This window comes from Agelaius tricolor, unplaced genomic scaffold (genome assembly GCF_023055355.1).
Source record: "Agelaius tricolor isolate 1412-34295 unplaced genomic scaffold, bAgeTri1.0.p SCAF_5, whole genome shotgun sequence".
NCBI classification, from domain to species: domain Eukaryota; kingdom Metazoa; phylum Chordata; class Aves; order Passeriformes; family Icteridae; genus Agelaius; species Agelaius tricolor.
In genome coordinates this window covers 43,229,079-43,250,002 of record NW_027269265.1, presented here as the reverse complement: position 1 = coordinate 43,250,002, position 20,924 = coordinate 43,229,079, and positions in this window count along the sequence as shown.

Sequence of the window (20,924 nt, the reverse complement as noted above, 5' to 3'; positions counted from 1 at the left end):
CAGCAACTAGGACAGCAAAATATTCATTTGAGAGGCCTGAATTAAGTGTGAAATAGCAGAGTTAATGAAAAGAAATTTATCCTTAAAATGGTAACTGTGCTTGAAATAGGAAAGTCACTTATTTGCTTCCTCTGATTGAAACAGGACCCAGGGAAAATCCTGCAAATTACACCTTGGCAAATTGTAATTTTGCTCAGGGGAATGCCCTGAAAAGACTAATTAAAGAGTAAGGTAAGTAAGTGTAACCTGATGTAATCATGCCAATCCTGCTCCTCTGAGGAAAAGTGTGACTCAGTTATCATGCAGTTGTTTGAAACAGTTAATAAATTGGAGAGATAGAGGTGAATGTAATAGATCTCTGGGCTGCTAGCAAAGATAAACTCTTAAAACAGGCACAAAAAATTATTTAAATGTCCACAGGGACAATTGTGATAACAAACTACCACAATAACATGTGGAACATAGTATGGAACTTCCTGCAATGTCTAAGATTTTCCTAATTTTTTTTCTTTCCCTGTTCCCAAGACCATGCAAGCACAGTGAGTGCATGAGAGGCAGCACTAGGTATATATGGTGTGTAGATGCATGGCATACACACATGTATATAGATGGCTTATCAACAGCATCTGCATGACTTACACAGTTATATAAATATGCCATGCATACAATGAATATGCACCTTGTGTAGATGGGAGGGTGAAAGGGAAGGTGCACTGGGAATACATTCGATTTTCCTAAAGGCGGCAAATAATTTTCTTGGGGTACAAGATTGAGGGAAATTCTTGGTGTCAATAGACAACCCATAGATATTGCAGTGTTGATGTGAAAAAAAATCTGGAATTATCCTTAAGAGCTTTTATTTTGGATGTGAACAATTGCTTAGCCAGTGCTCAAGAGTGATATGACAAAGCTTAGAAAACATGGCTAAATATTTGTCCATCACAGTGAAAAATGAGATTTTTAAAAATCATGAACAACTGCATATTTTCAGAAGCAGAACTTCTGAAAGTTCTGCTTCAGAAAGAGAGTTGACATCTTTTAATATTCACCAAGATATTTTATGAGCAGTGAAAGGTCCAAAACAAAAAAATTAAACCAAACCAACCAACCAACCAAAAAAATCCTAAACTCTCCCCGAAAAAAAAAAAAAAGAAGAAGAAAAAAATAATTTGCCGTCCTTCAGTTGTAAGGAACCAGATACTTAATCCTTGACAGGTCTTCGTATTCCTCAAAACCACACTTCTAGATGGCTTAAACCAGAAGCTTCTTTTTACATTAACATATCCTTCCAGTCCCAGGAAGAAATATTGCTCTGCCTTTATAAACCCAGTTATTGAGTTTGTGATTGACAGAAGTTAAAGTGAAGGAAATTACTCTGGAAGGAAGTAATTACTCCTGGGAAGGAAATTGACCGTCCGTGCCATCAGATATCATGGGATTTCCTTGCCCCCAGTCTTCCCTTTCATTTCTCTGTGTAACCAAACAGGACAGGGTAAGGTTTTTCCCAAAAGGAACATGGGGAGTTTCGCTGGAGCTGATAAAGCTTGCTCAGTGCTTGCTCTGAGTGACAGGGACAGTATATAGCAAGGTCCTTGGCTTAGGCCAGCTCTTCCCAACAGCAATCAAGAGTTAGGTGCAGCAGGCCATCTGGGCACAGCCTTGAGGCATCTCAGCAGCGTGGGACTGGTAGGAGTTTCACAGGGATGAAAGAAAGAAAGTGGAACCATCCCCCTTGTATGGCTCCTTGTCCCCTCTCCTTTTTCTTTCCTGTCACAAAGGAGCTGTCTTGTGAGAAGAGAAATCTACTGCCAAATACAAGGACAGTGTTGCAGTGAGGATGATCAGCTAATGGTAAAATGTGAGATGAAAAAGAAGAAAGAACGGTATGACCTAAAGAAGTGCAGTAGTGCAAATGGGATCAAATATAATAGTATGAAAGTGAAAGATCATATACTGAGGAGGAAAGGAATTTCTGCTATAACCTGGGAGCTGGTCAGCCAAAAGTGACAGAGTGAAAGAAAGATGTGGGTACATGAATCAGTCACAAAATGTCCCTGAGCAACCAGCATGATGTGGCTGTAGGAAAAGATTAATTTTGTACTTGGGAGTATCAGAAATGATGTGTTTGGCGCAGAACAGCATACTATGAATTTTGTACAAGACTCTGGTAAGGCATTGTGTATATAATAGTAGCTACCTTTTTTCAGGAAAAATGAGGGAGGAAGAAAGAATTTAAACTAAAGGATGGTGGCAGTATCACAAGCGGTCCAGCTTTGGTCTCTTCCAATCTATGTTTCTGAATGAAGGGGGAATGAACAGCTTTGCTCCAGTAGTATACACTATATTTTTTTCTGAATCTGTGTATAAAGCACAGGATTTAAAATAGTATTTTCACTAGATTGATTTTATATGTCTCAGGAAAGCCTTATAATGCACAAATGTTGCAGTTGAATTTTAGGCAATACAGACAAGACTAAACTCCAGATGACCTAACTTTCTCACCAGGTGATGGTACTGCTCAGACAGTGACTCATTTCCCTGGGATGAAAACAGGTGCAGTTATTAAACACCCTCTTGTTTCAGGGTGTGTATTCTTCCTGGGGCAACTTTTATTTGGAATAAATACCATTTAATTAGCTGCCACATTTCTCTTCCCATTGTGGTCTGTTTTTAAATGATGACAATTCAAAGAAATCTAGACAAAAGCTCATCTCAAAATATGTCCCCATAAAGACAAATCAACATTATAACTCTTTTCAAGCTATTTAAACAAATGCATGTTGTTAACACGATTTCAACAAATCCTGAGAATAAGGTGATTTCATCTGTCTAACCTGTACCAGTTCTTTTTTTTTCTGCTGATCTGTCAGTCCACAACTTTGAAATCATTATTACTCAGACGCTAGTAAGCTCGAAGTCATTATGGTTTCTTTTCTCTGCAGGCAGCAGATAGCTGGGGTTTTTTAAAGTTTTCAATGTTGAAGTTTATAATTAATGTAAGTTAAATTGCAAGGCATGTAATTTTAATGCAGTAACTAGAAGAAAATTTAAAATATTTTTTGTGCCCTGGAGCTCGGAGGTCTAAGTTTTGGAAAACACTTGGTTTTATAATCATCTGACTCTAGTGTAACTTGTGTTGACACACACTCATCAGTGAAAGGCAGATTGTTAATGAAATTATTTGGTAAAGAAGAAATTTAGAGCTCTCTACTGCTTAAGATGGAAATTCAAACTTATGGCTTGGCAAAAAAAGCCACAATCACATGATTAGAAAAAAAGCATTGCAGTCATAATCTTTGGCATGTCTACAACCAAGGTCAGAATAAATTCCCTGGCTGGTATTTTAAGTCATGTAAGGCGAATGGTAATTAGGCAAATTGATGTAGTGTTGTCACCTGTGTCTCACAATCTTTGTGACTGATAGGGTCAAGTGTGGTCTTGGAATGGTGGAATGGTGAACCAAATTATTTTCTCTTTTTTGGCATTGGTATAGGTTTGTAGAGGTAAAGTACACAGCAAGAATGTGACTGCAGAAAAATGAAAATGATTTCTGCACCAGTACAGAGAAATAAAATCCTTCTTGATAGTGAAACTCACCCTGCAGAGCTCTAACATACATTGGCAATTGCATGCAATACAAACTTGACAGAAAATTGTGTTATTCACTCAGTGCAGATGGTACCCTACCAGGCAAAATTAAAATCAAAGAGAGCTTACCTTACTCGAGAGCTTCCATTATTTTTGAGAATTCAGAAGAAGAAAACCTGAAAATTTCTTATAATGTTTGTTGTGGATAAGGGATTAGTTCAGAGAACTTGACGATATGGAAGATAATTCAATGGGAATTTATATTTTCACAGTGAATCAATGAACTCTGTATTGCTGTATTCTTCCCAGAAAAAGATTACTTGTTTGTTTTTTTCTTTTTAATGGAGGGATTTCAGTTAAAAGAATATGAAAATACATTCTGGAATTTGTGTTTAGAAAAGGCCTTGGATAGTAATGTACTTACTCTGCTTTCACCTCTGTGTTGTAGCATCCAGATGGTCAGGGTGATGGCTTTGAAATAGTTGCTGAATAATGCATTTGTCCGATAATATTCAGTTCAGTGTTTGCACTGACTACTCTCAACTCGTTCTGTTACTCTTATACACAACCATCCATTTCACTTCTTAGCCACGTCTGCCATATTGCCCAACATGGGCTTGCTTTCTCAGAGTTTTTAATTTTCATGTATAAAATGTTTATGAATTTGGATGCTAAAAATGTTTATGAGTAATTTACCATGCATGCTGGAGTATTTAAAATGGCTTATTGTCTCTGTCTGCACCATCTGCAGAGTAAGTCACTAGACTTTTCAATTATCCTCGTGGGAAAGGATGTTTGTAAGCCTTTAGTTTGATCTAATCAATGCATTTGCCAATGCCAGATAAATTGCATACTGAAAGTAAAACACCCCCAACTTTGTAAATATATTAGCTTTTAACTACAGGCAGAAGTTAAAACATTTGGATCAATGGCATACTAATTAATACTGAAATTTTGTGCCCTTCTTTAGGAAGTAGAATGTTAATGACATCAGCTCTGGCTCAAAGGGAATCTTCCAATTCAGTCAGAATAAGTACAAAAAAGTGCTGGCAGCCCTTCCCTTAGATTTCAGTTGTGTGAAAGCCTCTCGCTAGCATCTTTGGTTCTAAGATAAGTGACTATGCAAAATGGCATTATGTGGCTCTTCATGTTTCCCATTGTTCTCCACCTCAGATCAGTTTACACTTCAAAAGCTGATTTTCCCTTCCATGTCCTCAGAGTACAGGATCTTGAGATTCCAGCTGCAAAAATGGAGTGTCCCAATGTAAAGTGACTTACTAGACCCTGCAAAAAACCAATATGGAAAGCATTATTTTTCCCTACTCAGTAATACAATACAATGTACAATATTTTGTATTTTCACCAAGTGATTGAAATTATGACAATTTTAATAACCAAATAAAACATTTGTATTTTCACCAAGTGATTGAAATTATGACAATTTTAATAACCAAGAGATATGAGCTCTGTCTTTTTTTCCTATTTCCAAAATAAAAGTATTTATGGTACTTTGGCAGATCTTTTCTTAGAAGCAGAAAGCAAGGGTTGTAATTAAAAGAAAAATTCTCTAGTAGAACTGTAATATGTGTAATAACAATAAAAAATAACAGAGATTTTTATTTATTAGAGGACATAATCACAAATCCTGAAGTGGCTATTTTACTGCTCTGTTAGATAGAGATTCTCTGTGCAAACAGTTGCATCACCTACAGTGATTGCTCCCAGTTCTACTAAAATAAAAACAAAAGAAATAAAATGAGTATTTTCAGGCAGTCAGACAGGTTTGGATAAACACCATATGAAAGTGCTTTGGGCTAACTTGAGTGACTGCCCAAAGGACATAGCCCATTTATAGAGAGTGATGAATAACTTGGGGTGGAGGAAGGTGCATAACATCTGCAGCTGGCACAGCAAGACTCAGAAAAGGAAGTATTCCTGCAGCCACGTCATACAAACACAGGAAAAGGACACTGGGATGGAAAGTTTCTCACTTTCACCATCGTGTACATTATATCTATGCAAGGAGGTATGAAAATACAAGCAAACTTCCCTACTGGTGGTAATCGTGCCTGAAGTAATGTATTAAAAGTTTTCTCAAATGAGGGAGAATTAGGTTCCCCTTTAACATCCTTCTAACATAACAAGAGGGTTAATTTGGAGATTATAGTGAATGTTTCCAATCTTGGCTAAACTGTTTAACATGCTTCATGATAAGAAAAATGCATTGTCTTATTTACAAAGCATATTTAGGTCATGCTCTGCATTAGGACTAATCCCACAGAACACTTAAGGTACAATGTTCTTCTTTTCTCTCCTTCCAACAGTACTAGAAACAAAACAAAACCAAAAACCCCATAAATACAGAAGAAGAATGAGGGATGAAAATACATCCAAACAATGAAATGCAGTAAAGTTGCAAGAAAATAAAGATGTTTTTCATGTTTCTTGAAGAGTGGGCATACACAGAGTATGCTTTATAAACTAGCTCATACAGATGGTACACAAACATGTTAGACTTAAAATAATTTGACATGCATATAATGTCGTTGTGACTGTTTCAATTCTGACCATATCATTTCTATACATACAATTTTCTTCTTATATAACAGGGAAAAGAAAAATTTCTTTCACACAGCTGAACATCTGCTGCAGGGTACAAATTTTGACATATTGACAGATTTTAGTCTGCAATATTCTATGGAGAGGAAAAAATAATCCTCCTGGGTATTAAATATTTCAAGCAGTAGCTTAAATATGCTGGAAGTATGTTGTACTTATTTTCAACTCAGAGCTAGCATCCAAGGAGTTTATATATTTCTGAAGAGGATCAGCAGGGTTGATTCTTTTTATTTAAAGTTTCTTTAAGGATGCAAAACACTGTTTTGTTTTAGAGAGATTATATGGAAGCAGCAGCAGCATAACTTTAAATGGGACTCTGTCAAGGCTGGCAAACACAGAATTGAGAACAATTGTGCAAGGAACTGTGGTTCCTTGAACTTCTTCAGGGGTACAATTTGCATTCCTACTTCCTGGGCAGAATAGTTTCCTTTTGCCTGACAGCTCTCCAGTAGGTTAAATGGATTTGGTCACAAGGGACTCTAAAAATCTGTAATATAAATGCTGCAGGGATATTTAAATTATATAAGGCATTCAAGGCCTTTTCAAAGCCTGGAACATCTTAAACCTATCCTAGTCCATCTTTCCTGCTGAGATACCATTTCAGATAATTGGATCTCCTGCTATGTGCAGAAGTCAGGTGCAGATAACACTGAGCTTCATGTATCTAGAAGTAAGAAGAGATTTTCTGTCATGCAGATGTCAAACTGGTTAAAAAAAAAAAAAGAGAAATACATAAAGCCAAAAGACAATGTCTTTCCACTCACAGAGAAATCTGAAATACCTTTTCTTCAATGAAAAAACATTTCAAGGATATTCTGTGAAACTTCAGGTGCCAGGTCGCGATCACAAGGTCATGTTAGTTTCATCAGTGTTCCAAGACAGGTAAAAATAGTAGGAAGAAATGTTTTCTGTCATCACTGGCTTGATGGAACACATTGTCTTTTCCAACTTGACCAAGCCTTAGTAATTCATGTGATCTAAAGGTTACTCAGCACCAATGTGATGCTGAAAATGGTAGGAGAAAAGGCAATGGTCCTTCTGCATTAACATATGCATCCTTTAAAAAGTGAAAACAAAATATAAGTGTGTTGTACAGACAAAGGTCATCTAGGTAGAGTAATGCCAAGGAATTATCACTCATTTTGGGAAGTCAAGACTGTTGACCTACAAATGCCACATATAAGGAAAAGGACCTTTACTCCTCACATTTAGATACCTGCACTAAACTCTTCCCTAAGTAAGTGGCAGTTTATCATTGAGGCTGTAAAGCCTGCTGGATTATGAAGTACTAAATGTTCTTGAGGTCTGTCTGAACTTAGAACATAAAATGAAAATGGCACCAGTCCTTCTCTTGCTGTATTAAGTGCAGTGAGCCCCTGAAGGCACTAATTAGCTAAATGTCACAATAAGCAGTTTTATATTTTTGCTTAAACTTGACAATCACTTAAGCTAAGGTATAAAAAATGGTGAAACAATCAGAGAAACTTTATTACAGAAAAATGGTGTGCTGGTTTGGGCTGGGATACAGTTAGTTTTCCTCACAGTGGCTGGTATGGGGCTATGTTATGGATATTTGTTCAACACAGGGATGATGTTTTTGCCTTTTGTAACACTGTTTTCTTATTTCAAACATGCATTCCAACTGCCGAGGCCTGACTTTCTCCCCACATCGTGTATGCATGTGAATATCACTCAGTTTGTATGTAAATCATTCAATAAATGCATATTTGATGGGGAAAAAAGCAAGGAGCATTACAATGGGCAAAACGTGTTAGATTAAGAAATGAAGCTGTGCGTAGATATTCATATTAATACTCTGAAATGCACTGTATGTGTACATATTTAGATATGGAAAAGATCCTGAAGCCAGTCTAGGTTTTCTTTGTCTTTCATACAGTCTTAGTAATTCATTAGAAATAGTTTCCATCCTCCTTTTCTTTGTGCCTCCAAGAATGTCTTTATTTTGGTCTAAGATATTTGCTACCAGTAGTAGTACAAATAGTACCTGATCATAACTCATTACCTGAAGTCTTCATGGGACTTATAAAGTTCCACAAAGTTTAAGTAGCTCTTATTCCTAAGCCACTTGATATTCCTTTTCCACTGAAATATAATGATTTCAAAATCTGGCTAAGTTCATGGAAAAAATACATCAACATTTGTTAAACAAAAAGAAAACACCTCTGGTTTGGGCAGTCTTTGAGTCTAACTCTAGAATGCCATTCTAAGTGATACCATATCATGCCATTGGGCTGGTAACACACGGGTGATGTAAAATGCTCTCCAGAGACATCTAATTCTTCCTAATTTAAGATAAGATCTTAAACTTAAGAGTCTTGAAAATTCCCATATGCCTTGAACAACCTTTAGGTGTCTTTCAGTTTTGAAGAAAAAGTGTTGTCTCAATGATGAAAAAAGGACTTGAAACAGATTCATCTTGTGTTGCCATGGATCTAATAGAGCACAGAATAGTTTTGTCCATGTGATAAAATAACACTTGTCATTTTATCTAGCTTCATTTGTAATGTGTGCAAATATTTATAAATTAGTAGATAAAAAAAGGCTGCCACAGCAAATTAAAGCAAAACTATTAATGTTGTTATTTTGTTTAATTTTTGTGTACCTTTTAGTGTAAATATATCCTCTTCTGTGCAGAGACATAACTTTCTTCCTGCTGCTCCATATTGCTTGATCTTACAACCTCATTGTGAGACAACAAAGAGTTTCTGAGTACAGTTTGTATGAGCACAATTTCAGAACCAGAGTTCTTTTCTGAGTTGGTTTCTTTTTTACTGCTTCACATGAAGGAACAATCAATCAAATTAGAGTCTAGTTCTGAAATTTGAAAACAAAATAGTTACTGGCTCTGTAGTTACCTTTTATTTTAAAAGACTCCAGCACAACAGAGAGCATTTTTCACTGTTAATGCTTAGTCCTGTGGTAATTTGTTTTCTCTTTAATAAAAGAATGAGTGGCAACTGAGGTTTCCTTTTCACCTGCAGTGGAACCCAATCAGAACATTACAAGTCACATTAACGGAGTATAATAATTTCTCATCTATTGATGACCTTTAAAGAGAATTGTAGTTATTACCTTAGAAAATTCTCTCATTTATTACCTGTCTCTTCATTGAATTTCAATACCTTTACCTAGCAGAAATATAGATGCTTGGCTTCAAAACAGAGAAATAGGATTTTATTATTATAATGGCTTCAGGCAGTGAATCTAATTCAAAATTTTTCACATTATATGGGGTTTTTGAAGATGATGATGGTTACTAGACCAGGCAGTTCACTGCAGAGAATAGAATAAGTTTATATCTAAGGGCTAAATTATTTATAAAGGGTATTTTCTCAGATCTAGAAGAAGTTCATTAAACTGATTGGATGTGCTTTCTGGATAGCAACAGAAGCTTTTGTTGGTGGTGAAGTTGTTTACATTGTAAACAAAAAGATGGATATTGAGATGTGAATTTTTTTTTATTATAGACCCTTTACAGAAGTAAAAGTCAAGTCCATCTTTGATGCTGCAAAACACAGTGGCAGAATTAGCTTTGTAATTTTCTGATCCCAGTGGCTTCAAATATCTTTTATGTCACCTTCTTGGTCCCAGTGCTCTGGCAATAGGCACAGAATTTCAGAATTCTTTCTGATATTAGAAGCAGGGAAGTTTTACATTGTAGTTAACTCCTTTTTTGGAATTCCTGTGCTCCAGCATTTTCTGTGGTTGAGTATTTTCCTGAGTTGTCAAACAAATATTGATCTACCCATTCTTCAGCTCAACTCTCACATAATGGCAGGTGTTGCTACTCCTACATGGACACAACTAGGAGCACTTAGCCATAATTAAAAAGGAAAGATGTAATCCTATGAAGGAAAGCCTCTTGAAGGATATTTAGATTATCTTGTTCATACAAATTGTATCGTTACTATAAACTATTATATTTATGTCATATATTTTTATCTATTTATGTCATTTTTCATAAGATACACTAAACCAGAGAGTCCAATGAATATTTAAACCACTGATAAATGCAACTCCCTGGAGCTAGTCTTCAGACTCAGAGTTACAGGTTAGAAGCTTTTTTTAACTGTCCCTGACACGTTATAAAAACTATTGTCTCAGTGGGCAGTAATGGTTAAAAAATAGTGTATATCATCAGATATAAAGGAGGTGAAAAACATAATTTTACCTCCGTATAAATTCTCAATGTGGCTATGCTATTAGTGCTGCATTCAATTCTAATGGGATCAGAAACTACAGATAAGGGAAATGAAAATAACCAAGAGAACAAAGCAGCTGCCTTACAAAGAGAGCCAAAAAATCCTGGGATCCTTCAAAAGTCTGGAGACCAGAAGGACAAGGAAGGATGTGACTGAGTTCACAGTCACAAAGGGTCCCTGTGTCGAATACAGATTGGAAAGTGCAAGTGCCACCATCCTGCAACTAAAAGACACCTGATGAAAATTTGTTTCAAATAGATAAAATGTAGTAACAGGTAGGAAGTGTGTTTCTGTATTTTGTCATCCATCCATCCATCCATCCATCCATCCATCCATCCATCCATCCATCCACCCATCCATCCCTAATTACTGCTTTTTTTCATGGGAAAATGGGCTGATGGAATTTTCCAGCACCGAAGTTTGTGGAAGCAGAGAATATTGTCAGGTTCAGAAAAGAACCAGGCCAATTAGTGCAGTGACTGAATAAAAGGGAATAGGCAGGATATATCTTATAGGTTTGTGTTTTCAGCCTCAGTAGTGGCTCTGGTGGCTTTATTCAGAGCAGGGTAATTGGTCAGGTTGAGCTGACTCATTTCTAATACTTTTAAAGCATTATTCTGCTGATGTTGCTCATTTGTATGTTTGTTAAAGAGTTTCCTCTTCTAATTCTTAATTACACATAGAATTTACCTGCTATCTCTTCCTATATTTTTACCCTAGATCTTAAGGGAATGGTACTCCAGTTACACTGAAACCTCTAGACTAAATTGTAATATTCCTGCAAATGCTTAGATTCATATAAATATTATTAAAAATACTATAATTTTGAATATCCAAACATATACACTTTGTATTCCTCACAGAAGAGGTGCAGTCAATTTAATGCTATATACAGGTAAAATGTGCAGCTCATGCTTCTTTAAGAAAAAGCATAGCTACATTGGTGTTACCATGGTGTTCTCTGGAATAAATGGTGAGGGCAAAATGTGCTAGTTTGGTACAGAGATTTTCACAAAGTTATCATGCATTTTCATGGCACCTCCCCTCTGCAAACCTGGTTTCTCAAATATAGAATAGCATATGCATTGAAAATGATTTTCCAGAGGCTGAACTAAGAGATTTAAATTGCAGGCTCCCAGTTAATCTTGATCAGCACTATTTAAAACAACCCAAAAGCTAATCTGCCTCAGACGTTATAACCTCACGGTTAATGAGGCTTGTTTTGAATCTGATGAGAATTTTCTTTTCAGGGCCAGCCTAAGTTCAACAAATCATGGTGAAAACTATTTGAAACAGCACACTTAGGGACCTTTGTCCTGTCTCCTTTAATCAAGCTTTGCAGACTGAAGCAGTTCCAATATGGTCCAGCATTGTTTTTGCGTTATTGCTTGGCAATAGTCCACATTTCTTTAGTGATTTGGAACACAACATAACAGTCCCACACCCAGGATAGTGTTTAAGGCTTTGGACATATGAACCACAGCAAAAAGTCAAAGCATGTGGAAGAGAAGAGGATGGAGGTATCATGGTCAAGGTAAGGTTGTTGCAGGAAAAAAAAAAGATAATTTTCACTCCAAATCTTGTGTGTTAAAAGAGAGAGGTTAAGTTATGGGAGGCCTCATCCTCAAATTCCATTTATCATTTCATGTCAGCAGAGCACAGTAATGGGAACTGTCACATCAGATTCTCCAGGTCACAAAGCAGGGAATGTTCTTTATATTTTTCTTGTGATGTAAATTACCTACACTGGTGTTTGCATGACTCACAGGAAACCCCACAGAAATGTGCTGACCACTCTGCCTCTTGGCATCTAAGATTTCCTTAGGATATGCTCAGAACATCTCAACATAATTTGCTTCAGCTCTCAACTGGTTTCCTAAATGGCTGTATGTATCTTTTCTTGTTCATATGCCAGAGAAAGAAGATCCTATTTATATACAGCACATAAAGTTGGTGGATTCCTCTAGACTGTAAAGAGACTATTTACTACTCTGCAAATACTGGTGTGTGATAGGTAGGCCAGCAGTTCAGATACTTCACATTATAAATCATTACCTTCAAAGTCACAGTAACTGGACAACTCAAAATTTAATGCCTTGATCAAGTGTAGAAAGAACCTTGGCTGAAATTTTCCATGAAATGTGTTGAGAATGTTTCAGCACTCCAGAAATGAAGCAGCATTTCCTAACAGTTTAGGGACTGTTTACTAATACTTAAAGCTGTTTCTTTTAAGAAACCATATCATGTTCTGAACACTCAGCATGTGAAAAAATCTGAGACTTTTGCCTTCTTCATGGGAAGAGTCAGGTGTGTTCTTTCAAAACTTACTGGTTTTCACAATGGAGAAGTGTGAAGAATTTTGCAGCTTGATTCTCTATGGCTTCTTGCTTGTCTCAAAACCCATTTTGTTTTTAGAGCTTCTCTAAAATGTGTCACAAAATTGGGAGACTTCATGGAGAAATTATACTTCCCATTTGACAGTCAGTCATTGACAAAAGAGTAATCCGTCCATCTGGATATATTTCCAAAGATTTCATAGGTACTAACAGCAAAAATTACAGCAACATTGAAGTTATGTCAAAATTGTTTACTGAAATACTTCAAATGTCCTAAAATAGATCCAATACCCTTCCTGCACTTGCACAGGGAAATGCACACAGGCACACGTGGTGACATAAAAGATAGAATCTGGTTTGGAAGGAACCTTAACAATCATCCAGTTCTGACCAGCCCTGCCATGGGCAGGGACACCTTCCACTGGACCAGGTTTTTCAGGGCTTTGTCTAACCTGGCCTTGAACACTTCTGGGGCTGGGGCAATCTACAGCACCTCTGGTCAGACACAGATAATGTGTTTGATTAATTAAAAACACTCAGTTAATGCAAAACTCCACCAATGTCACTGCCTAAAGATGAACGGTGAGGTGTGAAAATTACTCAAAAGCATGCATTAAGTTGTAGGGTAGTACTTGAAAAGTTACTTTCTTGCAGCTTTTTTTTTGCATAGGATGAAGTAAAGTATGATTTCCGCTAAGGCTATTGTGACATTTTAACAATACCTGACAAACCCACATAGGCTTAATGTAATGTTCTAAGAAGCTAATACTCCTTTTCTTCTCTCTGCTTTATAACTTCCTGCTATTAAAAAAATGGGACTGTTGCTTTGCAGACTTCCCTTTATCAGGCACAGATAGAATTTCTTTTGCATGCACCAAAGTAGCTGCCTATGCTGCCTCTTATGACCTTGTTGAATGGAGTGATACCCCAGTTGTACAAGAGAAGCAAAAATGTGCCTTATTCATATCAAACAGTGGTTTAGCAAGATTTGACAGCAAAGATTTGAAGGCAAGGTGCACTTGAGTATTTACTGCATAGAGGCCAAAGTCAGATAACACTATCAGGAAGACCCTCCCACTGAGTCTCAAGGTTCAGAAAGATTTCCCCTTGCTTTCTAAACTTCTCAGACAGGAGTCTAGGTACAGCTGGATCCAGTCCTAATCCCAAACTTGGCCAACAGTTTTATCTATAGGACAATAAATATGTAGACAAAATCCTTTATATCACCTAGGTATGATTTCAAAGTTTAGCATGCTATCAGCCTGACAGTTTGTTATGGCAAGAACTCTCAGCCTCAGGCAGTGACCTTGGGGGGTGCCCCTTCTCCCTTGAGTATGTATACATCCTGGTGTGCAGCCTGCTGACGTGCAGGAGAGCTCAACTGGCCCTGGGCCATCTCCTACTTACAAAGAAAGATCATACTCATTTTTGCATACCAGCAAGGCATTCAGGCCAGCATTCCAGACAGCCCTTGGCTGCCATGTTGCCATCCATCCCCCAAAATCCAGAGTAAGCTGGGAACAACAATCACAACCCTGGCTAGTGGTTATGGAAGGTGGGATGGTGAGAGGAAGTACAACACCATGGGTATGCCTAGAGATATATTTACCTGTTTGAGTCTGATTCCATTGATAGCCTTGCAGGAAAATAAATTTCCTTTTCTTTTCTGGCAGCAGCTATATGTATCTGAAAGTCATGAATTATTGACATGCGCTGGTTTGTTATGGCAGCAACTTAAAAGCATACATTCAGTTTATCAAAAAACCATATCTGTCTTGAAAAAAAAGTTTTTCTATCCACAAGGACAATTTGAGAAAGTTATTCTACAGTTATGACAGGTATACATACAACATAGACGCTGGTGTCATCATGTATCTTATGTACTCATAATGTCTACTGTAGAACCCTGCTGTTAGCATGCCTTTGCATTATTAAACAGTAGCATCACATAGATTTGAAAATGTTGAAGACAGCAGTTATAAGAATGTATAACCTGCACATTAATTATTTAATGTTTATATGGGAAAAATCTATTCACTATTATCACTTTTATACTACTCTAATGTTTGACTATATTCCCAGAGAAAAGACTAAAATGAATTTGGAACAAGAATGGACTCACAGCCTTCCATATCAGTGAACCTTCTAGCCCTCAAATTCCTCAAAGGAAAAATGTTCAATATTTTCTTCAGTTATTGCATCTAAGCTAAATAAGAATTAATTTTGTAAAATAGTTCTATTGTCATTTATCAGGCACATAATTAATAGATATTTTTACACAGGTGTAATTCAGAAAGCACTTAATTGTGTTTCACACAACACAAAGCCTATTACATCTACGCTGAATCTTTTTGTGATGCAATTAATTTAAAATGTCACTGCATTTATTCTTTCTATAGAAACTGATTGTATGCATTCTATTTAGAAGAATTGAAATAGAAGGCCCTATATGTACAGCTCACAGAAGAAATGTCCTGAGGGAAATATATTGCATATCTAGTTTTCCACTAGACGTTCCTTTAGTTTTCTAAAATATTTATGATGACATGTCTTCATTTTGAATTTTCTCATAACTGGAATCTGAAGCCTTATCTTAGATCTGAATGCAGCACATAAGTTAAAAAGTATGTGTTGGGGGTTGTGTATGTGTGGGTGTCTGTCTAAACTCCCAAGATTTACTATGGTAAAGTGGCAAGCCAGGCAAATGATACTTACTGTGTCTTTTGAATGAAGGGAAGGAAGGACATCAGACCCTTGTGGTCTGAGCAGATTACTGATTGAACCTGACAGAAGCAAAGGTGTCAGGTCATCCAAGAATGGCTTTGCTACAGGGAACTTAAAATTTTACAGAACCAATTTCTCATTGCTGTCCCAGACGATCCACTGCAGGTTTTGCTGCCTCAGTACAGTTTCAGGTGACTCTGCTTTCTGTCTTACCATGACACTGAGAGTTGCATGTCAGCTCTCACATTCCAGACCTTCTCCTTATAACGTGTTTCTTGAATTATTTTCAACAATGTTTTCAAAAATCAATAACTCTGCATATTCCACTGGTTTCCTTATATCTTTGCTACTGAGATCTCACAGATCAGAGGAAACCATGATGTTTAAATGGAGCTGTAGAGAAAAATAAAAGAGTTAGTGGTCCTCAAAATCTCTTTATGAGGAAAGATTATGCTTAGGCTAATGTCTGCCTGAGCTGAAATGGATGACATTTGTGATACTCTAAAGATGGAAGATCCAGGAGTAACAGAAATTATTACATGTGACATGAAGGCATAGGGAAGAGCATGAAAGCAAGCTGCTTAAATAGACCAGGGAAAAGTTAAAATTCTTATGATTTTGAAAGGAACACTTGATGTTATGCCTACCCAAATCTTACTGCAGAATTATAGCAACTGAAAGATGGATCATTTGGATGGTGTCAGAAGCATGTGTTTGGAGTTTCTGCAGTCCAAAGAGTCCCTTCTCAGGCAGTAAGTTGAATATCATCATCACACGCAGTCTGTGCACTGATATTATATCCACACTACATCTTAAAATCATTCAATATCTACTATTTTAAAGAAGATATATTTTTAATTAGAATTATGACTGCAAGTTTGATTTTTAGATGCCTTGGGCATTATAAAAATAAAATATACTTATTACTAACAGTAAAAGAGTACTGTGGCTGACAAAACAATAAAGTCAGCAATAGTGCACATTTCTCTAGTGACTTTCAGCACAGGATTCCAAGGTACTTTGATGCATAAACATACTACCGAGAAAGCACAGAAGATATGCTGGGCCAGCAACACTGTTCCCATTTTTCAGGGTAGGAAGTAATTAATAACTTCTTTAATTGAAACCACAGAAAACATTTGGGAGAGAGAATATAATTAGCTAGCTTGGAATTTAGCCAGTGAGCTAGCATTAGTACACCCTTGCTGTTCTGAAAAATGCCATGGGATGGTCTATAACCTCACTCCAGTTTTATTCCTTATGGAAAGACAAAATTCAGTGTCCTCTTCTGACTTCTAGGAAAATGCTGGGAGACTTTAAATTCAGGTCAGGCCAGAAAAGCAGTTTCTGTGGTAGCAAGACAGTTCCTAAGACATGCTTAATAATGTCTAAAAGACAAAAAGCATTGGATCAAGTAGATAAAAACTTTCCAGATGCATTCATTCTTTTTGTCTGTATTTCATTTTAGTATCTGTCAACACCAGTAATTGTCTCAACAATCAAACCAGAAAGACCATTTTACTTTTCTAGAGATCTTAATGCACATCAAGACATTAAATGGAAGTAACAATTGTGATAAATTTTTTCTTGTCTTTCTATGTGTAGTTTAGAGCCTTCTGTCACTGTCTTGATGAACATTTTTGATACTGTAGTTGTCTCAGAAACACTGTGCTGCATGTCATCTTCTGGCATTAGACTCTGCATTGTTTGCCTGAGAGTTGACTTTCTAATTTAACAATTTGAATGTGAATGCTTTTGCTTTTCAGAAGACCAGAATGTGAAGTGTTTGGCTGGCTGTGAAAGGCACAACTTTTCCCAAACTGGTGAGACAGATGTTTTCGCAGGTTGTCATATTTTGCATTTTTTGCTCCCCTGTCAGTAATGTTGTGATCTCTGATCCCATCCATATGGATGGTGAACAAGCTTGTTCCCAATGCCTGTGGCAAGTTGCATGTATGCCATCAAAATGAGTAGAAAAACAGGAGCTCCAGATTCTCACACCAAATTTTAAATTAAGAAATCAGGCAAAAACCAGTTTATGGATAATTCTTTGCTTTTTGTGAAGGAGAAAGAAATGCTACAAAAGCGCTGAGGGATCCTCCATGTCAGTGCACGTTCTCAGTGCAAAGGAGTGTAAAAACCAGGGGCTGAAATCTTATATGATGCCTGGCACACACTTTCCTCTTGCCTGTTGGAGGTGGACACAGGAAAGGGTCTTATTGCATTTTAGTAAGCAGCATGGCTCCTCTGGCTTGGCAGTCCTAGATGGTAATCCAGAAAAAATGAAGCTAGAGCCCTTTTCAGCTTTTTGGCTGAACAAGGTAAACGACATTTGAGTGTGGTCAACTCTTCCTGCTTGGCCTCCAGCCAAACCTCCCATGCTGATCCATGAGTGGAGCTGCATTGAGGTGTCCCGGCTGGGAGGCAGGGGCAGAAGGGGGCAGCTCACAGGAGTTCCTTGCTTGCTGGGCTTCATCCCACCAGAGATTTTCTCTAACTTTGATAAAGCAGAACAGAATGAAGCACCTCTCTCAGAATGTGTTTAGGTCTCAGCTGGCACTGCCCCAGTTACTACCTCTGTCTAGTAGAGCACAGGACAAGAACCCTCCACCTTCCTGATCCCTGAAAAAGGGCGGGTGAACTATCATCTCCTAGGCAGTAAAGAAAAATGAAAATTGGAATACTCATACCTTGGTACCATGGTGCTTCTTAGTCTTGGCAGACAAGTTTTTGACTGAAGTCAATTCCCATTATCTTCTGAGGATAGGAAATGATAAAAACACGTGGATTTTTGCATTTCAGTCCCTTTCTCATTTCTTATTTGCCACATCCTAGATGAGATGGGAGAAATTTTTTTTTCCCAATATTTCTTCCCGACTCACTGAAGGTAACAGAGTGGATTGATGGAAAGAGCACATTGTCTAAGGTCAGTTATCACTTGCTATTCCATTCTCAGCTCCCACTAAATGTACTGAATGACCACAGCAGGGAGGGAAGGAGTGAAGGAATGGGGAGAGCAGTGCTCTTGACCTTCAAGGCTAGGACAGCAGGCTGGGAAGAGCATGAGCACTCCATAGTGGTAGATATTGATGGATATTTATGTAGGTGGATATTTACCTAGCTTGGTACATGCAGGTGGACAGCTATCTAGTCATCCTGCTAGATGAATACTTGAATGTATGTATGTATATATGTATATATATATATATATGTATATATATTATGCATTTTCTGGTAATAATGCCTGCTAAATATATATCTTTTCCAGTGTTTGTCTTGGTGGTTTTTTGTTGGTTTTGGTGTTTGTTTATTTGTTTTGTTTTTATTGGTAGGGAATTCTGGCCATGGGAACAAAATTATGAATTTTTCTGGTATTGAAAGGACTTGGCAGATTATTTGATTCAACAGAGAGGTATACAGGAATCTGTAACATTCATCTTAACTTTTTGAGTAACACATCTCTGAGAGAATGAAGAGCATCATTTCTTTATTAGTCTCTCTATAACTGTATCTATCTCACCACAGTGGACAGCAATTCCATTTTCAGTTCTCTGTAATAATATTGGTGCCTGGAGCACATTTCTGTAGATGAATTCATGTATGTGGATGAACTCTTGTTCATAAGAAAGTCAGAACTCTTAGCAATTTCCATAAATCAGTTTTATTAGTCTGAGACGTACAAGTAGATTTGTAAGCTCAAAATGTCTTCCTAGACTCCTCAATTTTCATGTGTTTTTTCTGAGGTAACATAGGACAGACTTACAGTAAAATTTATGCATCTATGGTTGCACCAGAGGTATGATTCTCAGCTAGCACAGATAGAATAATTGACAATATTTTTATCAGTTTTGTTAATACAATTATCCTCCTTTTTTTTGCTCTGGTTGAGATTTACCTTATGGTTTTGTTATAAAGATTAGACAAATTTTTGAGTGATAGAGGAGCTGGATATGAGTACAAACAAGAATTCAATACTGCTGAACATCATGAAAATTTGTGTATGTAAGGGATAAAGGTTTGCAATCATAGCATAATTTTCAAGGATTAAATAAAATACTTGTGTGAATCAGTGTAGTTTTGTTTAAATTCCAAACAATGGATAGAAATGGGCTAAGATGGAGCAGACTGCTGGAGAGTAAAACTTCTTCAAATGATACCTGAAGGTAGGATATTGTTGTGGCTTAACATAGTTTGGTTTTTAGTATGTGTATTTATCAGTCCTGACTCTAGAATATCTAAACACCAATTTCAGAAAGTAAAGGGTTCAGTATGTTCCTGGAAAGAGCACTCATTTTCTTGTACAGTGTACTTCAAATAGACTATGTGATGAAAGCCTTCATTTATATACTGCTAGTTGTCTATCTGCAGAGAGATTTGTCTTACAGAAGTCTTCAAGGTCCAAAGTGAATGAAACTTTTACTAGTGGTGTTAAGGAGTGCATAGTGAAATTCTAAACAAGTCAAACCCCAAGACAATTTCCTCAACTTCATTTGCATTTTTACAGGATTGCCCTCATCTGAGCAGCACATAGCTTCACCTGTTCGTCAGCATAATCTCTGCTGACTATCCTCCCCCAAAATAATATAAGAAGAGAGGTAATCCTTCATACGAAGGATGTTAAAGGATTTCTGTTATGGCAATACTTTGAATTAGAATTAAAAGGTTTTATCTTTTTAAAGAAGATATTTTACAATAAAATGTCTTGTAAATATTGATCTAAAACCGTCAGCAGGATAACTGTACTGAAGTCAGTGAAGTTATACTCTGTATGAATTTGACTTCAATGCTTGGAAAAATCTTTAATTTAGCAAAGAACTACATTTTGCATCACGCAAATCTGATTTTTCCAAGAGATTGTAAAAGCTATTCATTTTCAGCCCTTAAGGGGGCCTTCAACCTATTAACATAGTTTTCAGAATATATATACTGACATATCTGCCCAGTTAATTTAATTCACATTGGAGTACATTACTGTTTCTTCAGGACTCTCTGAAATTATGTTGCAAGGTTTCAAATTGCGACATTGCCCATACCACCAGTTCTTTCTGATGAATATCTGGGCATGTGCCCTGTTTTGGAACATGTAATCAGCCTCCAGTCTCATCTGACAGAAAATGAGATTACTGCTTCTTATAATTTCATTCGAATCCCCCCAAAAGAATCAAAATTTTAGGATGCTAGCTTGTAGGCAAATCCAAATATATTTCAAATATTTATACCAAAGAAAGAAACTGTGGTAAATGCTAGTCATTTTACAAAACACACCATGTAAAGGCAAAATAATACTTGCATATAATTCCCAGGTACAATATTAAGAAGCAGGAATAAATCATCCATTAAATGTTGCAAGCTTCAAGCAAATATATTTGAGTACCCAAATTTGCTGCCAGCCAAATCTAAAACATAAATGAACAGATTTTTAACCACCCACTGT